The 24,877-nt window shown below is 41.9% G+C and overlaps 1 protein-coding gene across 8 annotated transcripts in view; it reads left to right on the top strand.

Annotated features, from left to right (window-relative positions):
• DENND2B (DENN domain containing 2B) overlaps positions 1-24,877 on the top strand; it is a 153,088-nt gene that overhangs the window by 4,928 nt on the left and 123,283 nt on the right. The window contains exon 1 of one of the 8 annotated variants that reach the window (XM_064715057.1): positions 21,958-21,977. The exons of the other annotated variants lie outside the window; for them this stretch is intronic. The gene's annotated coding sequence lies outside the window, so the exon portion shown is untranslated. Of the gene's footprint in view, positions 1-21,957; positions 21,978-24,877 lie in introns of those variants that run through there. 8 annotated transcript variants of the gene reach the window in all.

The raw sequence follows: 24,877 nt of genomic DNA, 5'->3' as shown, positions 1-24,877 counted from the left end.
CCAAGTCTGGCCTGCCTTAGCTTAATCCACAGTGAACATGTTTAGAGCAATGTAACTTGGAGTGTATTCTCATGTAGTTAAAGCTGTTTGGGAAAATGAATGGTCTAATTCCTACAGCCAGTGCTTTGCAACATTCTGCTGAGAGCTTCTGACCTTGGAGATGTGCTTGGGAGATTGAGGAACACAGGACAGGAGTAGGTGTTCACTTTCAATGCCACCTTCATCCCTTCTTTGAAGACATGTTTGGTGGAGCTGTGTCTGTGGGCTGCAGAGCTGTCAGCTGCTGCAGTGCAGTTGAGAATTCAATGAACTTGTGCAAGGGGAGAAGTCCTGAAGGACTCAGGGAAAGCATAGTGGGTTTCTGTTGGAAGTGCACCCTGTGTGTGTTCACACACACAGGAACGGGATGTTATTCCAGTGTGAGTGTATCTGTCTCCTAATTGCTCTTTAAAATGAAGATGTAAGAATGCTTAATGTGTTAACATTTAGTGTTAGGACTGGTGCCAGCACAGGAAACCAGGTCTTTGAGTTGAAACTTTTAACATTATTCTCTAACTCCCAAGTTAATAAAAACAGTCACTGCATAAAGTTTTAAAGCCATAATTCATTTTATCATTTTGATGAAGTTGTCACACTGAATTACTGGTTTGCATTTTTCCCCTTAGGAAAAAGATTAGTAGTCTTCATGGGACACCCAGTCACAATCACAGGGGATGGATGCTAACTGACTAGCACTGAGCAGAGCACTCTGCTCAGCCTGCTGTTCCAAGTACTAGGGCAGAGACCAAAAATTTTGGGAGGGCTGGCCTGGAAGATCTTGCAACCCTTCTTCAGCAGGGAGCAGATGTTTCAGACACTGACTCTGCTCATTGTTCTGGGAAGTCCTTCAAGTTAGGAGATGAATCTGTCTCTTGACATTTTTCCTTTCAACTTGAGGGAGTACAAATAGTTTTTGCAATATGGGGTGAAATTAATGAGGAGTTCTAATGATTTTGATCCTTTGTCCTGATGAAAACTCCTATCACTTGAAGTCACGGGAAAGGGCCTAAAGTCATGTTTCTTTCTATGTGGGCACAAAGAAATGGGACATATTGATTGGCTCACTGTGTGTGAAAGTGCTTCTCATTTGGGCTACTGGGATTGTAATCGTTGAAGTTTCCAGTTTGCCTTGTATCTTAATCCTGGCTCCAGGCCTACAAAATCCTGTTATCCAGTGTTGTTCAAATGAGCTTTATGAGCCAGGAATATTGTTTTGAAGATATGGCAAATGAGGAAAGTGCAAAACCTTATCAAATAATCTGAAAGCTCTGATTATTTCCACTGTGAAGTTGCAAATCAGGCTGCAGTTCCACACCACAGCTTGTGTTTTTACTGCCTGCTATATTCCTGCTATATTGTTAACTTAATCTTTGAGCAGAACATCACCTGTGCCACTCAAACTGTATAAGAAATGACTGACTTGAAAGGAAGTTGAGATCAGGATAGGAAAGGGAAAAAAGGAATCATAAGGAAGAGTCATAAAATCATCTGCACCTCCCTGAAGGCTGTTTGTGAAGCTTACTTACTTAACAATCTCCAAAACCATAACATAGCATTCAGTTCTCATCAATACAATTCACAGAGCTTTAGGTTAGTGTGCATATTTCTGTTGTTGTTTTATGGATGTATCCATCACCATTTCTCCTGTGGAAATGAGTAAATATCTGGAATCATTTAATTACACTAAAGGGAAAAACAAGGACAAGCACAGAGAGTTCATGCTTCCTCCTTCTTGTTGCCTGTCTTGTTTGAAAGCCCTTGGGACACTGGGGGTACTTGCAAGTTTTAATGGCACAATCCTGATTGCCTGGCTTTGTCATTACTCAACCTCAGGGTATCCTGCAAGCCTCCCTCCCTGCTCCCACATGTGCTGTGCCTCTGCTCTTTCCTTCCCAGTGCTAAGGATTGGTGCAGAGGTGTTTGCTGCTGATTGGCCCAGTAGTTATTAGCCTCTGAAGCAGCACTGTCCTGGCTGCTGTAGTTGCAGAGCAGCTGGCAGAGGAACGGCTCTTTCTCTCCAGAGGTGTCCTCGGGCCTGGGAAGCAAAGGGGGATGTTGCCAGGCGGCAGAGCTACCTTCTCATCTAGTGCCAAGGTGAGCTGGGGATAATCTTCATTTCCCTGCTCTGCTTTTCCTGTGGCTGCATAACTTGGATAACACAGGTAACTCTCTAGAAAAAATAAATTCAGGAGAGGCAAGGGCTCCCAGACTCTTGCCATTTTACCTGTAAGTAAGGCTTCATCTAAATCCTTGTGCTTTGGGGAAGGTTGTCTGTTAGCTCCCAGGGAAATGTTATCTTTTCTCTTAGTGTTCTGCTTTTCTTCTTTCTCCTTTTAGCCCTTAGCTTCCCTCTGAAAGCACTCCAAGTCCAGCAGCTGGGCTGTAATGAACTCTGTGTGCCATAATCTCTGCTTGTGCCGCTGCTTCCAAGCTGTAGATGGATGTGAGACCTACTTTTGTTGATGCCACTTCCACTGTGGCTTGGGATTTGTTAAGCCCTAGAAAGGGGATAAATGGCGACAAATTCTTCATCCACTTGTGAGCATTGAGGCTTCTTGTCTGTCACAGACAATCCATGATAGCAGCTACTTGAGCTGCTGGTGACATGTTCCTTTGTTTGTCTGTTCTGATATTGACATTTGTATTTAGTGGAATGCCAAGAGAGGTATCACACTGCTTTGTGCTGTTAAAGAGTATCACATAAGATTTAATTGTGATTTCAGCTTTAATTCCGGCAATGTTTGCCATTGAATTGTCTCCCTGTGAGACAGTTACTGTTAGCTGGAGAAACCAGCAGAGAAGTTGGTGAAAGTTCAGCTAAGGCTCCCTGACAAAGCAGTGAGAGAGCCATGGAGTTTGCAGTGACAGGCACATGCTCCAGAGAGAATAACAGTGGAATGTAAAGTTGAGACAAGTACACTGTCTGCCTATTCACCTCCAAGAGATTGCATCTGGAGGGGGGAACACTCTGGGATATCTGGCTGAGGGGACCTGTGTGTCTTATCTTTTCAGTTATGTAGATCATTGTATATTGTGACATTTCTGGCAACTGAAAAATGACAGGAGAGAATACCTAGCTTAAAAGCACAGTCTGTGAAAAAGATGGGAGAAGTTTCTTGCTGCTCTGAGTGAAGCCAGCTTCTCTTTTGAAGGTTAATGGTTCACATTCAATCCATTATCATGTTTTGTAGTAGAGACCATTATTATGTACAGAGAGCATGTGATGAAACTGATTTTTGGCATACTAGTGTTGATCCAGAACTACTGCGGGTAGACTGATGTGATAGAGGAAAGAATCTGGCTTATTCTTAAATCTGGAGACACAGTAGAATGTTTTGCTCTGCAGAAGTGCAGCTGAGCCCCTGGGCCTGGAGGTGTGCTCTGGAAGCAGGATAATTAAGGTAAATGGTGTACTCATGTGATAAATTCAAATATGTAATGTATATTCATGAGCCTATGGATAATGGCTAAAACAGCAGGAATCCAGCCCTGCATAGCCAAGTGCTTTGTCTTGGACTAAAAACTTCCTTTTCCCTTTCCCATGTGCTTTGCAGCAGGGCAGGCTGGCAAGCACATCTGCCTGTCCAGCCCAGACAAACATGTAGTGGGAAGGTCAGCTGGGGTGGAGACCACACAGAGCAGTTGCTTTGGGCCACATGAGTTATCCCAGCAGTGTCTGCTCACCTCTTCCTCACCTGGCACTGTAGTTCTGCCTGCCACTTTTCAAATTGTTTCTGATTCTACTTTTTTTTTTTTTAATTTTTTTATTAACTTTCACCTCCTAGTTAGGCAAAGAGTTAGGGGCAAGTACATGTTAATTTTTTTTTTTGTGGAGACTTGGGATAACCCTAAATATTGGATAGTCAGTGAGAGATGTTTTGATCCAGGATTCACTGACATAAATGAGATTTTATATGTATATATATCTAAGTTTTTGTTTTCAATGCACAATGAAGACTTACCTCCATAACTTCTACAGACTGAATGGAGTATTCCTATACTGGGTCTAATGGAAAAAGGTTAATTTCATCTCTAGGCTTTATCATGTGGATTTAAAAAATCTGAATGATGAGGGCCTCTGAATCAAACTAAGATTGGTGGTTTTTTAGGGATAGGGCAAAGGTCAATAAAAAGCAGGAGCTGAATTCAGGTAGTAGCAGAAAGATGATGAGCTATAGCAACAGAGTAGCATCTTTCATTTGGAATTTTAAAAGCTCTGAACAAAATGGGAACAAATGAATAAAGGACTGCATCTGACTTTGGTAGATGAGGGAAACATCAGTGCACATGAGAAGATAGAGAAGATAATTCTGGTAACAGATAAACTCTAAAATGGGACTCTAAGTGGAGTTATTTTTCTTCAAGAGGTGTATGATCAGGTGGTAAGACTATCAGGAAAATTTAGGCTTTTAATACCATTTCTTCTCTGTGTAATCTCAAATATTTATAATGGACCATATTTAGAGATATGATGTTAATACTTTTTTTTTTTTCTTGAAAAGGATGAATTCTTTCTCTACTTATGTCTGATTTTTGAGTCTTAGTCATAACCATTATATCTGGTTACAAGGAGGCAGTTATTTTGTGTCTGCTATCCCCATCCTCCCCTCATTATAAACCCCTGCCATGAGGCAAATATATTTTCTGGTACATCAGTGTGCAGCTCAGGTTTACATCTTATGTAGAGTATATTTATCATGGCTATTCAAAACATATTAATTTACCCATTTCTTTTCACAAATATTTCAAACAGTGCGTTCTGTATGTGGATTAATTAGCCCTTTTAAAGGGATGAAAACAGATTTGCTTTGACACACAAGTTATTACAGCAGATGTTTCATTTATTGCTAAACTTCATTTTGACCAGTGACTGGAGGAATAAAGACCCCTTCTACCTTCACAGTTTCTGATCTTTATTAGCAAGTCCTCAGCTCTCTGTAAAGCCTTGACTAGGTTAGATTCAAATAGAACAAAAAATGCTCTGACTTTTTATACAACCCTGCTGAGATTTTCTAAGTCACTTATGATAATTAGAGGCTCATTTTCCATTAAAGTCAGTTTGAACCAAGTACAAAAATCCTTAGTGTGGCTTTGGCCTAATTGTTTAACAATAAAACATCCACATGCTCCTCTTAGAGGGAACTCGGGACCTTCACATTAAGAATGCGCAAGCAAAAGGCAGCAACATATTGTTTCAGTGTTTTCCTTGTATTAAAGATACTTCTATGTGTTGTAACAAAAATACCTCTTTCTTAAAACAATTTGGCCCAAAAATACCTGCTTTTCTTCTATTCCCACACTTGGAAGAACACAGGTTTGCTCTGTAACATTGGTATTTCTGTACTTTTCTTCCTTTGGTTTTTAACCACTCTGGGAATAATCACCCATGAGGAAGAACATGTTGATCTTTTTCCAAAAGAGAATAATTTATTTTTCATAACAACTAAGTACAATGTCTGTGGAAATAAATAAATAAATCTGGGTGAAGAGTTACTACCTATCAAATCTCTTGTCCAGTTGCTGCTTTTTTGCTCACTCATTCAGAAGTCCTCTAAGTCATTCCATTACCTGGAACCTCAGTTTCCCTATGTGTTCAATAGTAAGGCACAATTTAACAATAATAACTGATCTCTCCCCACGTATCCCTGAGATCTGCACATTAAAGAAGCAAAAGCAACCAGATGTTTGTATTTAGCTGTTTTTCATGACCCATACCTTTGCAGTTTGCTGCATTTCTTTTGGAACCTGGGGAGGTTGTGATGGGCTGAAATTGCCCTCTGAAGGGTGGTGGCAGTTTTCTTGTAGAGTTTCAGTGAGCCTGAGCAGAGAACATGGCTTGGGGAGCTCTGAAGCTGGGAAGGCTGAAACTCGTGTTTGTTCTGCGCCGACACCTCTGGTGAGCAAGGAGAAGGTGTTGATGTTGGAAGGAGCTGCAGCCCTGCTCCCTTGCCAAGGACGGGGTGAAGCCCTGAAGGAAGGAATAGCAATGATGTGTGACCCATCAAAGGGTGTTCAAGGCTTCTCCCTCCGAGTAGCTGCACCCTCTGAGGCACGTGAGCACTCACCATCTGCCAGCCAGGCACTCTTGTCAGAGGCTCAAAGCACCCAGGTTTTATAGGCCTGTTAAAGCAGCCCTGTGCAAGATGCTGCTTTTCTGTGATGCAGCAGGATTTCTGACTTTTCTTTTTCTCCTCATATTTCCCATTGTCCAGGAACTGTAGCATCTATCAAGTTACACTTTCATTTAAACAAAATGCTACCAATATGCTTACACTTAAACATGCTACATAAATACCTTATTTTACTGCTTTATTAAATGTGTAACAAATCTGTTTGGCAGCCACCTAATAGGAAATGGTGTATAGGTCTCTCTTGCACATTTACTGAGCTCTAAAGTTTTCAGGTTAAATTGGGTTTTGGATATCTCTTGCTTTGCAAAAGCTTTTCAAATAACTGTTTCTTTCTCAGTCCTCTGGATCCTGTAGGAACTCTGCTAGTTTTTTATATGTGCTGCCTGTTTGAATTGACTTGAGTCCTCTGAAGCAAATCTTGCTGCAACTTTTTCAAATTTCACTTTTGTGTAAATGGACTGCATTTGGTCAAATATTTTAAAGTTACATACATAAAATACTAAAGGGGGAAGAATAAGCAGGTAACAGGAGATTTGTTTACATCCTTAGCTGAGCTTTGGTTTTGCTGTATCTTTTTACAGATGTTTGGTACCACAGCCATAGTTTTTCTCCTGTACCCTCTCTTGTGGAGGGGATGCAGGCTGGAGAAGTGGACTGCTCTCTTTTCCTCCCTCACTATTTTTTCTGCTCTTTCTTTACCTTCACATAGACATTTCCAGAGCTTGGATCACAAGCTGGGTTAGCTGATCTTTCATGTCAGTGCTTTATTTTATTTATCAAAAGTTTCTTTCAATATCATATTAGATTTGTTGCTACTCTGGAAACTCTTCTTTCCTTGTAAACTGATGGTGGGAGATAGTTTCATCAGGAGACCAGGCAATTTCTGGCTCAGATGGAGGAAGAAGGAACATTAAAGGGACATAAAGTGCTTTCAACTTGTATGAGAGTGAATGGAGGTAATTTAGTATACTGGCTGCATGTTTTCCTCAGAGCTCTCCTCTGTCCTGAGGGAGTCCCTCCTGCAGAGTCTCCTTGGTTTAGGCAGTTTGTGACCTACCCCTGGCCCCACAGCTGCTCCATCCTCAGGCAGTTTGGGCATGTCTTTACAGTGGGCCAAATGCCAATTGCATATTTGGGACTGAAACCCCATGTGGGTTTCTTTTTTTCTTCTTTTTATTTATTTTTTTTTTTTAAGCCAGAAAAAGGAATCATGAAAATGTGTCTGTTTTTTGTGTTTTGCAAAGGATGTTGTTCACAGTAAGGGCAATGGGAGTCTAAACCTCGAACTGCATTAACACACTTGCATTTTGTTGAGGTAACTCAAGTATTTGAGTGCATGCAAACAGCACGATACTGTATTTCTTAGAAGAGGATCATGAGTAATGATAAAAACTCCCAACAAGGTGAAAGTGGGCTTAGGCCTTTCCAGTGGTTTTGTTTCCCATCTGGAAACCTGATCTATTGATTGTTTTCTCTACTGTGCTTAGTGCAACAGCAATTGAATTGAAAGCAGGGGCAAGTATCTCTTTTCCCTAGCTGATGCTTAACAAGATCAGATTCTATATCCTGTAAGGCTGAGTGATGCCCAGTTTTGCCACCTGGGACTGTAGTTGTAAGGAAATCAATGCCTTTAATACACTGGATTTCTGCTCCATTTGTTTAAAAAGCTGCTCCTGCTGCACAGTGAGGATTGTGCTCCTGGCTGGAATTTGCCATGCCCACCCACAGTGCCCTTCCTTACTCTTAGATTGAATGTCAGTCTTCTCAGCAATGTTGTTTGAAAGACCAATGAAGGAAAGTAGCCTGTACCCTGCTTCTCAGGGTATTTCCTACTCCACCTAATGTAAAAGGATGAAAATATCCCAGTATGATAGTGTGTTACCCTTGCTTGGAGAAGCAGGATGACATTTTCCAGCAGCCTTGGAAGCAGAGTGGAATCTGCCTTTGAATAGGACTGTGGCTTTGGCAAAGCAAAGTGTGTGATATGAGACTGGTTTTTGTCTCTAAAGTCCTCTGAAACATTTTGACTAAACAGTTTCTCCTGGGCTAGACAGACTGGGAAAGGCTCAGTCTGTGGGCAGGAGACCTCCCCAGAGCCTGCTTGGTTCTGTGATTTAGCTCATGGTATCTGTCCCCTGACCAGAGAAGATGTGTGCCAATGGTCCAGCAAGGAGTTAGGGCACAATCCTCTTGGACACCATGGTTTTCAAATGAGATCTGGATCAGGTGCTGGGCTGAACACTTGTGCCTCTCTGCCTGAGGAGTTATTGCATCTCTTGGATCTAAGCAGTTGTTCAAGGCACCTTGAGCTCACCAAAATGTAATAATGATTGCCCTGCAACATTAAAGTGTCATCCAAAGATAACACAAGACCAGCCTACCAACACTGTTAAACAATCACAAACAGAACAGATTAAGTTAGCCACTAAATCAAACCAGGAAAACCCTCCCATCTACCCTTACCAACCCCTACAAAGATTTGTTGCTTTTGACTCCTCCTTGGAAGATTACCAAATTTGGAAATGTGAGCTATTTCTGACCAGTTTGGCATCAAGAATCGGGTGCTATTTAAGTACTTTTATTTTATTTTGCTTTACTGTACTTCTGCCTCCACAAACTTTCCCTCTAGCTCTAAATGGATACAACAATATTTTGTCCTTTGTGCCCTCTATGCTTCTGTGGCTTTGCACTGTTAAATGAGTGTTATGTTTTGCTCCAGAAACAGCTGTATTCCAGATGAATCAATTTGTGTGAGTGTCCAATTTTCACTATTTATTTTTCAAAGGTGTTGCAAGGTTACTAATTGTTTAATGACTTGAAATTCTTCCTTGAGGAATAGCCTATGACTTGAAGCAATGGTTAAGTCAATGAAGGCAGAAAGGTGTTGCCTATATGTATTTTGAAGTCTTTAGCTCATATTTGTGTTGGTAATAATACCTAGCTCTGATACAGCACTTTCAGTGCAATTCTCCAAAGTGCTTTGCAAAGCTGGAGGGAGCCATTATTACTAGAGCTAATTAAAAGGTTTTGATTCAATGAAACATGATTAAAATATGCTGTTTTGCTTGTGCTGAACACTTTCTGGAACTCATTTGATGCTAGGAGAACTTCCTGAGGGGCCAGAGTGGGCTAAAGACCCAAAACAGAAACAAACCCAGCAACTGCTTTCTATGGGAGAATGGACATATCAGCACAACTGGCTAATTGTGCAATATCAAGTTTTTTGGTTTTATTCAAACATGAGATAATAGCAGGAATGACACTGTGGATATTGTAATGTCCTGGAATAATTTTAGGCAGTATCTCCATTTTGTAGGTTAAGAAATCAAAGTGGAGGAAAATAAAATTACTTGCATGATTTGAATTGCCCAATGTGCCAAAGATGGAGCTGGGGCTTTGAGTCTTCTGGCCACAAAGCTGCCTCTGATGCTTCACCATAGTTTAACAAGGCACTTGCTTTACCACTTTTGCATAAAACCCATTATTTTCAGAAATTAAAATTCCAAGCAAAGTGAAATGTGTAGATAAATAGTAACAGTGAATTTCTCCCGGTCAAAGAAAAGGGAAGCTAGGTCTACCTTTAGTGTTAAGTGCTTATGCTGCAAATGAGAACAAAGCATTCAGTGTTTCACTTCTGATATATTGCAGTGTGCATGGAGCTTCTTGGAGTTTGGGAGCGGAAATGGAACCGGAATTGATTTCCTCAGAATTATAGAAAAATAAAATTAATTCCTGCTGTTTATCAGTGTCCCTAACAACGTACCTGTTATGACATCATAGAACAGATGACAAAAGAATAGTGAGATATACCTGTGGCAAGGTGGATTTCAGCTAGAAATTTTTGAAGGTAATAGATCCAGACAAGTACTGCTGTGCTGCCTCACTCTTTGAAGTCATCCTGAAGACAGTGCTTACTTTGCAACGCTTTGCTGTTGCGAAGTGAAAAGAAGGTATGCCCTCGAGTCAGAAAAGGCCTTCCTCCAGCAGAAGGGAGAGATTCAATGCCCCATTTATTGTCTTGACATTTTGTTTTATTGTTTCAGTTTGCAGAGCAGTCTCCAGAGGTTTCTAAAGTATGCATGAATAAGACAGAGAAATGAACTTTTAGTTTCTTTTGGGAATTTTAGCTTGGAGACAGGCTTGTCTATTTAAACACATCTCTTGCTCCTATTGGCTTTGGCAAGAATCTGGGTGGCACAGTACCCTCCTACTTCATCTTCTAATTTTTCTCTATATATACCTTTATAGTTCATGCTATGCTGTTTGTTAACAAGTCTTAGTTCTCCTCAGATTTTTTTTCCATTGACTGTCCTTTATTACCTTTATTCATATTCCAGTGTAGTCTACAACCACCAGCTGGTGATTGAAGCCAGATTTTTTGGTTTTCTACATGCGTGAACCATGTCTGTAAGCAGTATCAAAGATCCCTTTTTGATGTAAAAAAAGCAGATATAAGAAGTGGACAGGAAGCAGAGAAATACATGTTAGCTTTGATTCATTTATTGGTAATATACTAAAAAGAGGTCAAAGATATCACCCACTAAAAATTTTCTGAGGTTGTGGGATGACTGGGATATAAGTACATTTATGCAGCATTGGTCTTGAAAAATTATGTATGGGAATCTTCATCACATATGGGAGAGAAGTTATGTTTATATCCCAGAATATAAATGAGATTCTAACTGGAACAGCTTTGTAGTGTGGAATGCCTCTCTTTCCTTCACAGCTTTACATAGTTCAGTGCTTCCCCTTCTTCATGTCCTCATGCCTAAGGAATGCAGACAAATAGCTGGAAAAGGTTTGTCTTAGTGCTGTTGGGTCATTAAGGTTCTTGGCCAAAACATATCCCTGACCTCCCTGGTCAGAGGAAATGTCATCAATGGCAATGGTTTCACTGAGACTTTAGCTGGAGTGTCTCAGCTGCTGTGGATGAGGCCTGAGGGTGCTGAAGGGGATAGATCAAAACCTGCTGTAACTTTTGCTAAGTGTGTGTCTGGTGAAAACCTCTATGCCTCATTTCATGCAAGGAGAATGCCTGCAGACAGTACAGAGAGGCATTCCTCGTGTGTCCATGTTTTTGTAAAACTTCAGGGCACTTCTCATCAAAATCCCAGTAACAGAGGGTCTGTTGGCCTCTCCAGCTGCAGAAATTCAGCTCTTAGAAGGATCTGGGCATCAATTCACAATTGGTGTGTAATTAACACTGAACTGATTGTATCACAAATATTGAAGCAAACTGCTTCAAAGAAATCTATGTGCATGGACATGAGGCATTTGCATTTTTTCCATAGAGGAGCAATCAGCACAGCTTCCTGCTGCACAGCTCATGCCTCCAGCAAGCTCTCTCTGAACTGGAGCTGCCTGTAGCCTTGCAGCACAAATGGATCTGAGCAGTGTGGTCTGAGAAAATGCTCATGAAAAACACCAGAAATGTTGTCAGGCTGGCATCAGGAGGAATGGTAACACCTGAGCAAGGAGAAGCAAGAGCCAAATTCTAGGATCTTGGAATCTAGCCAGCATATTGGAATTTTGTAGGAAGCAATACAAAAATCTTGTGGAATATTCTATATTTTTCTTGCAGTACAGACAGCTGTTTCTATATATCTGAATATAACCAAATAATACTCTGAATAGACCATAGAATCCTTTAGGTTGGAAAAGGCCTCTAAGATCAGTGACTCCAACTGTTAACCCAGCACTGTCAAGTCCACCATTAAACCGTGTCCTAAGTGCCGCATACTCATGTCTTTTAAAATACCTCCAGGAATGGTGATTCAACCACTTCCCTGGCAGCCTGGTCTAGTGCTTGACATCCTTCTGGTGGAGAAATTTTTCCTTGTACCCAAACTTAACCTCTCCTGGTGCAAGTTGAGGCTGTTTTCTCTCATCCTGTCTGTTCTTACCTGGGAGAAGAAACCCACCCCCACCTTGCTACAGCCTCCTTTCAGGTGACTGTAGAGGAGTGGACCTTTACATCTTCATTAGGAAAGGTCACTTGATCCTGTGGAAAGTGGAATACCCTGACTGTTTATAAACTGAGCCTTCAGTAAATATTCCTGTGGTGCTGGGAATCCTTTCCCATTGTCCCTCTGAGGAACATCAGTAATTGAAGAACATGCACCTTAAATGCAGATCAATGTGCAAGTCACATCTGTTATTTGACAGTGCAGTGCTTTGGCCTTTCTGATAAAGAGCCCATACATGGGGAGTTGACATAATCTTCCTCAAATCATTAGTAACTGATTAGTTTCAGATAAAGTTTATTTTCTTGCCATTATTGTTGTTCTTAGTCCCAGCCTTTCCTGTTTTGTGACCCTTATAGGAAGGTTAGGTCTCATGATGGGGCCAGGCTAATTTTGCCACATCCAGAAACCTAATGATTTAAACTTCTGGATTCAGTTCCAAATGACCTGTGTTCCCATAAGGCTTGTGCTCATTGCTGAGCATTGTTGTATGTATTTTCTTTATTATATTAAAATTTTATGTGGTCACTGTTATGTACAAGTACCTGCAGAACTGCAGTGTCTTTTGGGGAAGCTGAATTTTGGTTTTTTGAGCAAGCATGCAGTATTGAAACAGAGCAATGCAGACAATGTTAGAGCCCTAAAGTTGTCCTTAGGGAGAGAACATACAGGATCTCTCTTCTTCCTCCAGGTTTCCCTCCTGGAAACCTGGACTACCTGTGGGACTCCCAGGACACACATTGCAGCTCACTTTTGCTCTTCATTATCTCATACTGTCCTTGCACATGTTCTCAGAATACGAGTGTGACTTTGGTAGGCATCTGTACCTGAATAACCACCAAAGGCTGAAGGGCAAAGCCCCTTTCTTAACTTCAGGGGAATAAAAACCCCAAACACAATCTCTCCCTGCCAAATCCTTAGTCCTCCCTGAAAAAAAAAAAATATTTCCAGAATATATAGGCAGTGATACTGCAAGAGCTTTTGGTTGGTTATTTAAAGACAACACTCTTTAGGGGTGGGGTGTGGGTGGAATCAAACAATGCAGGTAGATGATTTAGAAAGTAGACAGCTGTATGTAAAATGGCATCTCTCCCAAAACAAAATAATCTGTCTCCAGAAATTCTATCTTGGTTTGCTGGTAGCATATAGTGTAGGATATCACTTATGAAGATGCCTATAGATTTGTTACTATTTTGAAAAAAAGCCCAGATTTGAAACCTGCCTGTGTAATTTCTCTGTTGATCATATACTTAATTTTTGGTTGTATTAGTTTTGCATATCCCTGTGCCACTTTGCAGAAGCTGCAATAACTTCTAAAAGTTCATACAGTGCAGCTGTTCTTGGTGTCTGTTCTAAGTGGAGATCAGCACTCTTGATTTCTGTCTCTACCTATGACCAAAAAAGAGAGAAAAAGGTTTGTTTATTTGTTTTGTTTGAAAGGATGATATGCAAAGAGGAGGAGTGACTCTCCAAGACCAAAAATAAAACAGCACCAAACTGGACTCCAGTTTTCTTCCAGTGCCTCTAGCCTGTGCTTCCAACAAGCAGAGAGTAAGGTGAGGCCAGAGTGCTCACAAGGATTGCTGCATATCCTGAGGAAAACGCTCTGGGGCAGTTCTAGTTTTGCTGTGGGGCCGTAAGGATGCTCCCTGCCACATTGTATTTAGTGCAAATGGCAGAAGCTTTTGAAATTTTGTTTTTAAAAAAGAAATTGTTTCTGTGGGAATAAAAAACTTATTTTAAGGTTTTGTTTTTACCTCAGGCTAGCTAGGAAAGTCTGGATAGCTGAGAACCTTGCTGTGTGTGAATAATTGAATTTATCCATCAGCCCTTTTTGTGAGCAGGAAATAGTGTGTTTCTGTGATGCATTATTTCTATTTGAAGAGAGATGATTGCTTGTAAAGGTGCTTTTCCTGTTCATGCATCTGATTGTATAAGCAGGAATGTTTTGAACTCTGCCTGAACCAGACCAGTATCTTACCCTGGAATTAATCACCAGGAAAACCAGTGACCCAGTTTCCTAAACCTGCTCTGATACAGGTTAGCTGCTACTTCTTCAGATTTTCCATGGGTCAAAACCAAGGTGTTGAATCCCTCTGAAAAAGTATTCTGATATTTCTCCTTGCTCCAAAATTCCCCTTTAATGCCAGCCCCTGGCTATCATGTGATGCTTGTCCTAATCATGCTCCAGGGTCTGTCAAGCCAGAGAGGGTGACCAGCAAAGGAAAATGGTAAATAACACATGCCATGGGGTGCATGGCGCTGTCAGGGAGCAGAGAGCAAAGGCTGAACCATGAGAAAGGATGAGCCAGAAGCTGAGGGTGACCCCTGCACAGGTAGGACAATGTTCTCGCTGACCTCAGCAAAGTCCCATGGTGCCCAACTGGGACAGCTTGGTGACAGTGACAGATGTCATTCATAGCCCAGTGATCACTGTAGATGCAGAGGGCAGAGCTGGGACCAAGCTAAATCCATGCAGCAAGTCAGGCCCAGCAAGGACAGGGCTGGGGGTGGTCAAACCTGCAGCATGGCTGAGCCTGAGCTCATCCCAGACTTCTGGTCTCTTGGGCAGTGGCTTTGGGGGTGCAAGTGCCAGGTCTGACTGGACAGGGCATTTAAAGGTTGTTGGTGCACTTGTGGCCCTGACAGCTGCTCTGATGTGGGCCAAGCACTGACATAATTAATGGCACATGTTATTTACTATGTAGGAATTTCTTCTGGGCTCTGTGAGACAGCTCAGTGACTAAAGTGCTACTGAGCATGAGTAAGGATCAGTAGGGTTTCCTTTCTGGAGGCCAAATGGTGAGTTATGAGTGTACCCCAGGGCAAAGCAAGAAAGGGTCTAACATTTCACTTCCTGAAGAGCAGACTGAGAAAGTGGTTCAATCTTGATGGGCTGGGGCTCCTGCCTGTTGATGTCCCAGGGTAAAGCTGAGGTGGACAGTTGTGTGCTGAAGAGAGGGACATTTTTGTGTTCATGAATTTGAGTGAATGTAATTTTCTCCATATTTCTAGCCTAAGATTCTCATGGCCAGTTTGTGTCTAATTTTTCTCTGTGCTGGGGAGAAGAAAATGAGCACAGTGAGTGCAGTGAATAAGGTCTGCCTTGAGGGCTTGTGGAAAAAGCTAGCTGAGCAGGTCACTGTCCTGGCCTTGCAGTAGTAGGGTGGTGACTCAACACTTGCCTGAAAATCCTCAGTGCAGTTCTGATGTCCTTTAAAATGAAGGAATGTGAGTCTGGCCTGAAGCTTGGGAAGCCTGTGGAAAGGCCCATGTTGACTTCAGTGGTCTCGAGAATGAAGCTGTGCAAGGTTTGCACAGAGCTGGCGCCAGATGCGCCTCCCACCCACAGCTCCAGCCATGAACATGTGTGCACAAGGTTGCTGCAATTAGAAGAGAGTTCAAAGGGAGCTCTGCATCCAAGGAGAAACATTCACAGGCTGATCTGTGCCTCAACAAGGCACTTCCACACAGCAGCCATCCATAGCAAGAGGCTTCCCCAGAGAAGGGAACATCACACTCACCCTGTCCCCCAGGGCTGAGCTGTGCATGTGCTCTCTGGGAGATGAAGTTCCTGCATGTGAGGTTCACAAAATAAACATGCAGCAAAGTCCTGCAGCTTGCTTGTAGTTTGAGCTGTAAGAAAGGTCTGTGGTAGCATGTGTTTTTGCAGTCAACACAGATATTTTTGGGGAGTGAGGCTGAAGTGTAGGCAGCATGTAATGATTCATGAGGAAACAGTAATTGCAGCAGTTGCTGTGGTGGGGGTTACAAGAAGAGCTAGTGAATGAGAAGGAGATGTTCTTAACTATCATGGCCTCTTGAGATAAGCCTGATGTGCACATGACTATGCTAATATTTGCTCCAGGAAAATACTGGAAAGTTTGATGGTGTGAAACCTCCTATCCTGGGTTGGTGGATCTCATCTAAATTGTTCTTGTTTTTCACCTCCAGAAGTGCCATCTTTTTGGGTATGAATCCCTCTGGTGGAGCAGGGAAGAGTTGACCTTCATTAGGTAGGATGGTGGTGGGTTTGTCACATCCTTGAGTCCCTGTAGGGACACTAGATCTCTGTCAAACATGGTGGCTGCAACCTGCAAGAAGTAACAGTCAGCTTTCACCTAGAGAGACAAAGCTGTAATTGGAACACCTGATGGCTATCTAATATCTCTTGTTTGTGTCATCAGAGGTGGCATTGCTCACATTGGGCCAGGGTGTGCTGATCTGACCCTCCAGTTATCCAATTTCCAGACTGGTTTATTTCTCTCCTCTTCATCTTTACAGCCTCTTCATCTCTCCTCTTCATCCTTACAGCCTCCTGTAAGGCTGCCATGCTGTGGTCCAGGTGCTGCTGTGTTTTGCTGGCAGGTGAAGCAGATCCTGTTTGCTCTGTATACAGTTACAGTGACTAAGGAATTTTAAAGTAAGGCCTAGAAGTGTTGTCACCAAAGTGCTCTTACCCAATGTTCTTTTTCCTTTTGCTTTTCTTCCTTACTCTTGTCAATTCTGCCAATTTTAATGTAGGATTTTTTTTTTTTTAATTTGGGTTTTTTCCTACCTTCTTTTAAGGCCAGAGTTCCTGGAGCTAAGTGACTATCAGAGATATTTACCCTCTCTGGCTTTTATAGCTATACAGGAAAGCTTTAAAACATGAGTCCCAGAGGCTTGAGATCTGTAAACCTAATAGGAGGAATACCATCTTTATTTATTCCTAAAATTCTGAGATTTGTTTAGGTCATGTCACAGCATCTAAGTGATTTGTTTCAAGGCATAAGGTACTTAAACCCAGTAAAGACAATTTTGTCTTATTTTCACTCTCCGCTTGTTGTGTGATGTTGGAGGGAGAGCAGGAGATCAGTCTGTGACTCAGTCCCTCTCCTGGCCAGCTGAGAGGTGACAGGAGAAAATTGTGTCTACCTGGCATGGTCAGAGATTTTGTTCCCTCAACGGAAAGGAACTGGCACTTTGCTCAGGGCTGAGGTGAAGATGGAACTTCCATTATTATCTTTCATACTGCAGAGTATTGGTAAGGGATGGACAAACCCACTTTTTTCTTACTTATTATTTACAGCACTGTTACTTCCCTACTGATGTGCCTGGAAATAGCTTTAATTGCTGTAATCTCCAAGCATGGCCAGAGGTCAATGAGAAGAGAATCTGGGACTCCAGAATTCCAGCTTTGTGTAAATAAACAAATATTTTGGTAAATCCCTGAGAATGGAAGCTGGGGGCCATGACACGACAAGCAAACCCATCAAAAATATGCTTCTTGTTGTTTGTCTTGTATTTAGTTTTATTAGCAGACTGAATTTTCCAAGCAGGAGGATTGCACATACTGTATGCAATTTGTCTGAAAAGGACTTTCTAGAGAAAGCTGGGGGAAAGGGAAGAGGAGGAAAGGAATAACTTTTCAGAGGCATTCTCCTACTGCTTTTGTCTTTCATTTAAAAAGAGGTGCTGAGTCATAAGCTAGAAGCTTTCTCCTGCATCAGGATACTACAGCCTTATGGCCATGCCCTCTGCTTTGCTCCCATTTCAGGAACTGCACTGAAGGTGAGCAGGGCTTTTTTCAACCCAGGCACTCTTCTCTTGTAACATCTGTTTTCAGAGCAGAGCTTTGCAGGAAGTCAGATGTGATTGTGCATTGAGAATTTTTATCTTCCTGCCAGCCACACAGATGAAGCTAATTTGCTTCCAAAGTTTTTAATTGGGAAGAAAGCATTTTGAGGTTTGATTGTCCTTGGCACCTTTCACTGCCTATCCAGTTCTATTAGGCAAAATGCAAGCAGGTTGAAAACACTGAACCATTAAAAAAATAAATGGATCCAATCCTCCAAACCCCTGCCTGCAAAATCCTTCCAGGATCTGAAGTTCCACAGAAACTCACCTGTTGATTCTGACAGCATGGCATGGGGGAGGAAGGTCTCCTTAGCACCAATGATAACCAAATTGAGTGGGGAGCAGCTAGTCACTCTGCTGTATGATTTTTGGGTGTCCTGTGATTTGACTGCACTGTTGCAGCTTTAAAACTGGGCAGATTCCCAGGGTCTGTGTATATATAAATAGCTGTGTCCTCCTGGTCAGCTTGGGAGCCCAGTGGCTGGTGTGATGTCTGCTTTTTTGTGGGCACATCAAGGACAGGAGCAGTCATTCACCTTCAAGTGGCTGTGGATGGAGTTTCTTATCAGTTATTTCAGCTCCTGACTAGCAGGTGCAAGCAGGTACTTGTTCATCTAACTGAACTATGCCTTGAAAGCTGCATACCCCACTTAATGAAGCAGCCTCTGTTGGGTAGATGCTGTGTTTTTTGTAAAGGACTAGCCCAATTCACCTTGTACTACCTTAAATTTACAAGCTTAAATCTATATTGCTGAATATGTGTTTGCTTTGTTTTAAATAGGTTTTACAGGGCATAATTTGTTTCCTTGATGATCTCAGTGTGAAGGTAGTGGTTACAACTCTATAAGGCATCAGAGGAGCATTAACCATCTGCAAATGGTAACAATCTGGTTATTCTAAACTGCATCTTTATGATAACACTTGTTTACCTAATACATGGGTTTTAACCCTGCAGTGAGGCATTGAGATCTTCATGTGACTTTGAGTAAGCAATGTTAAAATGAAACTTAGGGTTTGGAAGGTCTTAATCTGTCCATGCTGTCACTGGCTGACCCCTGGCTCTGAGCTTGCCTCCAGGTGACCTTTCTAACTGGGGATTGCAGAATCTTTTTCTTCTGACGTCTGCCAGTTTTTATTTTTGAGGAAAAGAGGCAGAAAATCAGGACAGTTAAAAATAAGTTAAATATAGCATTGTGAGGAACCAGAATGGCTTTACTTTGCCAAGGAGAGTCATACTTCACATGTGAATGATCTTCTCTTGAACTAAACTTAAACATGAGTTCAGAGAACTGCCATTTATAGAGTTGGTTAGGTCTGTAAGTCACTGTGTGAATAACAGGATGGTCTGAAAGAGAAAACAAAGATCCTTACTTCTCAACAATGAACAGAATAAAGACTATCAAATTGTCTTGGGTTTTCTTGTTGTTACTTGTGCTTTTTTGGCTTTTTTTTTCACGAAGAAGAATTGGTGGGGTTTCAGAAATACATTCAACTAGTGCACATAATTTCCTATTGTGGCTGGCAGCTGTTCTGTGTTTCAGATGATGGGCACAGCAACACATCTTAAGAAACAATTGCTTGCAAAGAACAGATGAGTCTGAGATTATGGTTAAGGGAGAATGCACTCCCAAAAATTACTGCATTATTATATATCAAGAATACTTTTGTAGTCTATCATTGAAGCAACTGTTGAGTGGGATTCTGCATCCCACGCTTGAAAATGGTCCCAGCTTAGCCAATGGTCCCACTTGAGCATGTGCTTGAAAGCTGAGCATCGACTTCAGCAGCTTGCCTAAGGGCTGACTCAGGTTCTGTGCTGGTTTGGAAGGCTGATGGAATTCTCACAACAGCTCTCATGTGGTGTTTCCTCTGGTGAGAGTGGACAGTAATATTTGTGTTCTTCCTGTCTTGTGAAGTACAATGATCACTCCTTCTTTGCAAAGTTCATTACCTGGCTGGATCACCGGGGAGGTGTTGGGCTGTGAGTTGCTCAAAGCTCACCTGTTGTGAGATATGGAGTTGCATGACACAGGGAGCAAAGTTGGCATGGATCAAGCAACTCATGTTAATTGGTGTAGCTGCCTCCCATTAAGGAAGGAAAGCCAAATAAAAACATTTGATTGGTCAGGATTGAAGATGATTGCTCAGGGTTGACTAATGCTCTTGGTTTTCTGTGCCACCATCCTGACTTCTGTAGCATGTAGCCTTAGTCATGATGTCTCACCCTGAATAGGACAAGATGTGGTATTACTGTGATGGTTATGGATATTCCCATAATGATGTTATTTTTTTCCCTTCAGAATATTGTTTTATAGTTTCCTTTTTTTTTAAAGACAGAAAACACTAATTCAGTCTCAGGATATTGATGATGAGTTGATGTATTAGAAAGCTACTGTGTCAGGTAAGCAGCTGGTCATGTGAAGTTGTAGGTAGGAGATGGGCTGTAACATCTTAAGCATATCCTGGCTCAGTTTTTGTACAGATTGCTGGGAGATCAAATTCATTATGCTCATTTATTCCTTCTGTATTGATTCAGAGTTCTAAAGTGAAGATAGTTCAATGCAGAGATAATAAAGAGAAAACAAGTCTGACAGACATTTTGTCGTTTTTGGCAAAAGTAAATAACGAGTTTGCAGAGCTGTGCAGCCCTGCCTTTGTGTTTGGAGAGTGCACATGATTGACTGCAGGAATCAGTTTGGCACAGCATAGCTGTGCCGATTCAGCAGGACCTGCCATTATCTTGTCATGTTTTTTAGCAAATTGACTTTTACAAGGCAGCAATTCAAAAACATGAAAGAGAAATGCGCTGAGCAACCCATCCCTTCTTGTCCCCCCATCCAGTGTGTGCTGGCAAATCTGCCACAGTTGTGCCCAGGGGCACGATGATGCTCGGCTCCTCACTCGCTTGCAGGCTTTGGGTGTTCTGTGTGCGTGAGCTGGTGTGGGTCTTGATTTGATTATTGTGTTCTCAGGCTCCCAAGTTGCTGACTTTTCAGCTAAGCACAACAGTTCACACATGGCTCTCTGTTGTGCTTCGCTTTACACTTATTAGGATTTTAGTGGTACAGCAGGAGTAACAAAAGCACTGTTAGCAACATTTTGTAAATCTCCCTGCTTTTTGGCTCTGCTCACCCACAGCTTGCAGTCTCCCATGGACAGAGGGAAGTGGGCAGAAAGCAGTGAGGTTCCCGGGCTTGTCCTGACTAGCACTGCCTTTCACTTCCTCTGAAGACAGAGTGTTGAGCTGGAGGCACTGCTGGTCTGACCCTGAAGGGCATTTTTGGTGTTTTTAAAGCACCTCTCTATTCTAGTCTTAACACTGAAGTAGCTGTAGACACAGTATTTCTGCACTCTGATATGATTGGTAAACATGCATGGATTGTGTTTATTTTTAAGGTGTTAACTTAAAATCTGTAAAACTTTCCTACCTTCTGGGAATTTGGGATGTTCAGCTCCATCTATGCCTCAGCAAATGGCTTCTATTTAATAACGTCTTTGTATATTACTATTGAGAGATGCCTATCTTGGAGACCTAATCTCTTTTTCACCCTTGGATGTGCCCAAGGGTGAAAAAAGAGCAAAAAGTAAGACTGAGAGGAGGGGAGATGAGAGAAGGAGCATTCTTTCTTTGTGCAGGTTTTTTGAATGGATAATGTATGGGATGAATAGGGGCAGAGATGCTCCAAGAACACTCTGAGATAACAAAACAGCTTGTTTAGCTAACCAGGATGGAAATGACAACCCATCCTTCTGTCTTGCTCTCCTGTGAACTAACCAGTGCTCAAGCAGCCCTCATCATGCTTGGGGCAGGACTGTGCACAGCTGCTTTTCTGTTCCTTTGGGTTTTGAGATGACACTGCAGAGCTAGTGGGGTTTTCCCTCCAGCTCCTGAGCGTAGCAGCTTCTGTCTGGAGGCTGATGACTCTGCCAGCTCCTCATGTTTGGACAGGTCCTCTGGCACCAGTGTGTGCCTGTGTGTCACCACACTTCATGAACCTGCTCCACAAACCCTGTCTCAAGCCACAGTGCTCTTTTTCTTGAAGGCATGACTCTTTCCTCAATAGAGCTTTCCTCTTAGTAAGTCCTTGTTTCCTTTCCTTTCCTCTGCAGAAAATATTTGTTACTCAAAAGGTTCTGAGGATTAGCCAGGCACACCAGAGAAGCCAGTGAGGGAGACCCATCCTGAAGCAGCAGGTTTTGGATCACACTGCAGCCCATCACTTGTGTAGGTTTCCCTTCCTCTCTCAAGTAAGGTCTTAAAGTCTTTTGAATTACTCACTCAATAGGAAAAAACTCTACTCTGTACTAATGGTTAATGGGTCTTTCTAGCAGATGTGAAATCCAGTGAAACATATACAGTTTCTTTAGTTTTAAGAGGAACAGATGATTTAATAAGCAGCTATAAATCTCTTGGGAATGTACAGACATAGTCCAACAGAAAACTTCTGCCAGATTTTTCACTGACTAGACTTATAGCCTATGAGTCATTGCAGTCTGCTCCACTCTCCACCTCAATTGCCTGTTGTTGTTTTGGCTTTTAGGGGTGCTCTGTGCTGCGTATGGATTTTTTATCACCTTCTCCTGTTAATGGGCTTGCTCTTTCATCCAGAAGACAGCCTCCAAGCAGTTGACTCTTATTCTCTGTTTCTGCATGACAGTGCATGATGCTTCTTTTCCATTCCCTAGCTCACTGTGTGACTTTTAAATTGTATAAGGAAAATGTTTCTGAGGAATGTATTAATATAGCCTCCTAAATGGGCTTAATAGTGGGAGTCCAGTTAAATTAAAAGAGATATAACCAGTCTCTTCTTAATATAGTAATGCTTTTCTTCCAGCAGTCTGTTGCCATCTTATAGAGGTTAATAACTTTATTGTAAGATTATTTTCAATAGATTCAGTTATTATCAGCTCTTTAGAGATAAGGAAACAGGCAAAAACCAGAAAGTTGTTTCAGTTGCCTGTGTCTCATGCAGAATTGCAAAGGATGGTTGTATTTTCTAAAGTACTGAGCCGCCAATCCAAAAGGATGTAAAATGACACGCAGTGTTTTACAAACATCTTCTACATTGTGCTGGCCTGCTGGCTCTCTGTGTGTCTGAGATATCTGGGAAGGGGGCCGTCAAGCTCTTGTTTTATTTTACAGCCGGTTCACCAGCCTGTGAATTATACTTGGGAGCCACTCTAGAGGAGGTGAGGAATTAATACTATTAAGACTTGCTCCAGGTCACACCCAGGTAAACTAGAGATAAAACTAGTGATAAGACAAGACCTTGTGAGGAATATTTAACCATTGTAGAGGCTTTTACAAGACAGGTGCATTGCAGCTTATTTTGAATGCAGCTCTACAGAGGGGATTTAAAAAATGACCCTCAGCATAGGTTTTTTGGGATTTTTTGTTTGTTTTAAATCTCACAATGTAACTACAGAAATCTAAGAAAAATTGTGCAAAATTCTCACTTTTTCAGAATAAAGAGTTGGCAGTAAAAATCAGGTTCTAATTTTTTGAGTGGCTCAGGACAGCATTTGCATTACTTGCTCTCTAGGACCATGTAAATGGTGAGGGAAAATTCTTTTTTCAATGGTAAGGATGATGAGGAAATCCTGTTCATGCTTGACCTTTTTCAGGCTGGAGTGAGTATCAAAAATGCATAGATGTGAAGCAGGTTAAGAAATTGGAAACAGCTTAGAGGCTGTTTAATGTTCAGAATCGCATAATGTGACCAAAAATAGATATTGTTTGAAGTTCATGGTGGAATTACAATTTACTGCATTGTTCCAACACCTTCAGAAAGCCAAACAGGCCTTGTGTTACTAGGCAAAGAAAGCTATCCAAGGTCATATACCTGCATGGTGTCAAGAGCAAGAACAACATTTGACTCTTGTGACTCCTTGTTAGGCCTCTCCACACAGTGCAGGAGGAAGCACAGAGGTTTTCAGCACCATGCATATGTGCAAAACCAGCTCTTTCTGGCAAACTGAGAGCATTGCTTTATGCTTTCAGTAAGCACAGAACTCTCATGTTTACTGATGGGACTTTCACACGTCAGGAAATCAGAAAACTGGAGACGTAACCAGCGTGTCTGTTCTTGAATGAGGAATTTTCCCCAGAGCGAGTTGTGATGTGTACTCTTAATGATTTGCATCTTACAGTTCAGACTTTCCATGAGCTGCTTCCAGCACTGTAGGCACTAACTTGTGTTTGAGTGCACACACACCCACCCAGCTGCAAGGGTAACAGCCAGAGCTCCCATGTTCAGATCCTGGCATAATTTTGAGTGGGGATGTCCAGTTCCTTTGGCAGCCTGGCCCAGCTGTGGGGTGTAGGTGGAGATGTCAGTGCAGCAGTCAGTGCTACCCCAGGTTAGAGGTTAGCTAGAAACTGAGGCTTTTAGGAGAGGTTTTGCTTGCCCTTCTTCACTAGCAGCAAGATCTTTTGCAAACTTTCTGGTGTGTGGTCTGTGCACACTGAATGGCTGACACTGAGCCTGTGTTGTGGGATTTCACCACTTCCATAGGATGAACAGCAAGCAGCAGCAGTTCCAGGGAGGGAGTTCTGTCCCTTCCCTTAAAACAATGTACATAGCAATGGGGAACATCATGTGACTGCATGGACCTTATCCAGTGTTGTAAAGGGAAAATATCTCTAACAGTGTCCTGGCCTATGTAAACTGTATAGTTTTCCCAGACTTGGAAGAAAAGCACTGGTACTTTCCCAAGTTCCGCCCTTTTCAGTTTGATGTGAAAAAAAAAAGGGTTGATTCTTGCTTTCCTTCTGTCTCTAAAATGGGAAGTAATTTAATGAAAATAAGAAATTATGCTTTTTCATGTCAAGAGGCAAAATCTTATCTCTGAACCATCTGTTTGGATGAGAATGAAGCCGAATGTGTACTTTTTTTTCCTTAAGTAATAACCTCTACTCTTAGTGGTGAAGAAAAGATGTGTAGGTGTGTGATTCTCCAGCAGCCTAAATGTAGATGTTGGGATAGTCCACCCCGGATATTGGGGATATTTTCAGAGATATCTCCCAGCTTTGTTTGGAAGAATGCACAGAATTGAAGGAGGAAGGATGACCTTGCTTTTAAAGCATTCATCTGGACCTTGGGTGCTGGGAGCTGAATTTGCAGC

The sequence above is a fragment of the Zonotrichia leucophrys genome, chromosome 5 (assembly GCF_028769735.1).
Source record: "Zonotrichia leucophrys gambelii isolate GWCS_2022_RI chromosome 5, RI_Zleu_2.0, whole genome shotgun sequence".
Classification (NCBI taxonomy): domain Eukaryota; kingdom Metazoa; phylum Chordata; class Aves; order Passeriformes; family Passerellidae; genus Zonotrichia; species Zonotrichia leucophrys.
The sequence above is the reverse complement of the archived record's forward strand: the minus strand, read 5'-3'. Positions and strand labels throughout refer to the sequence as shown.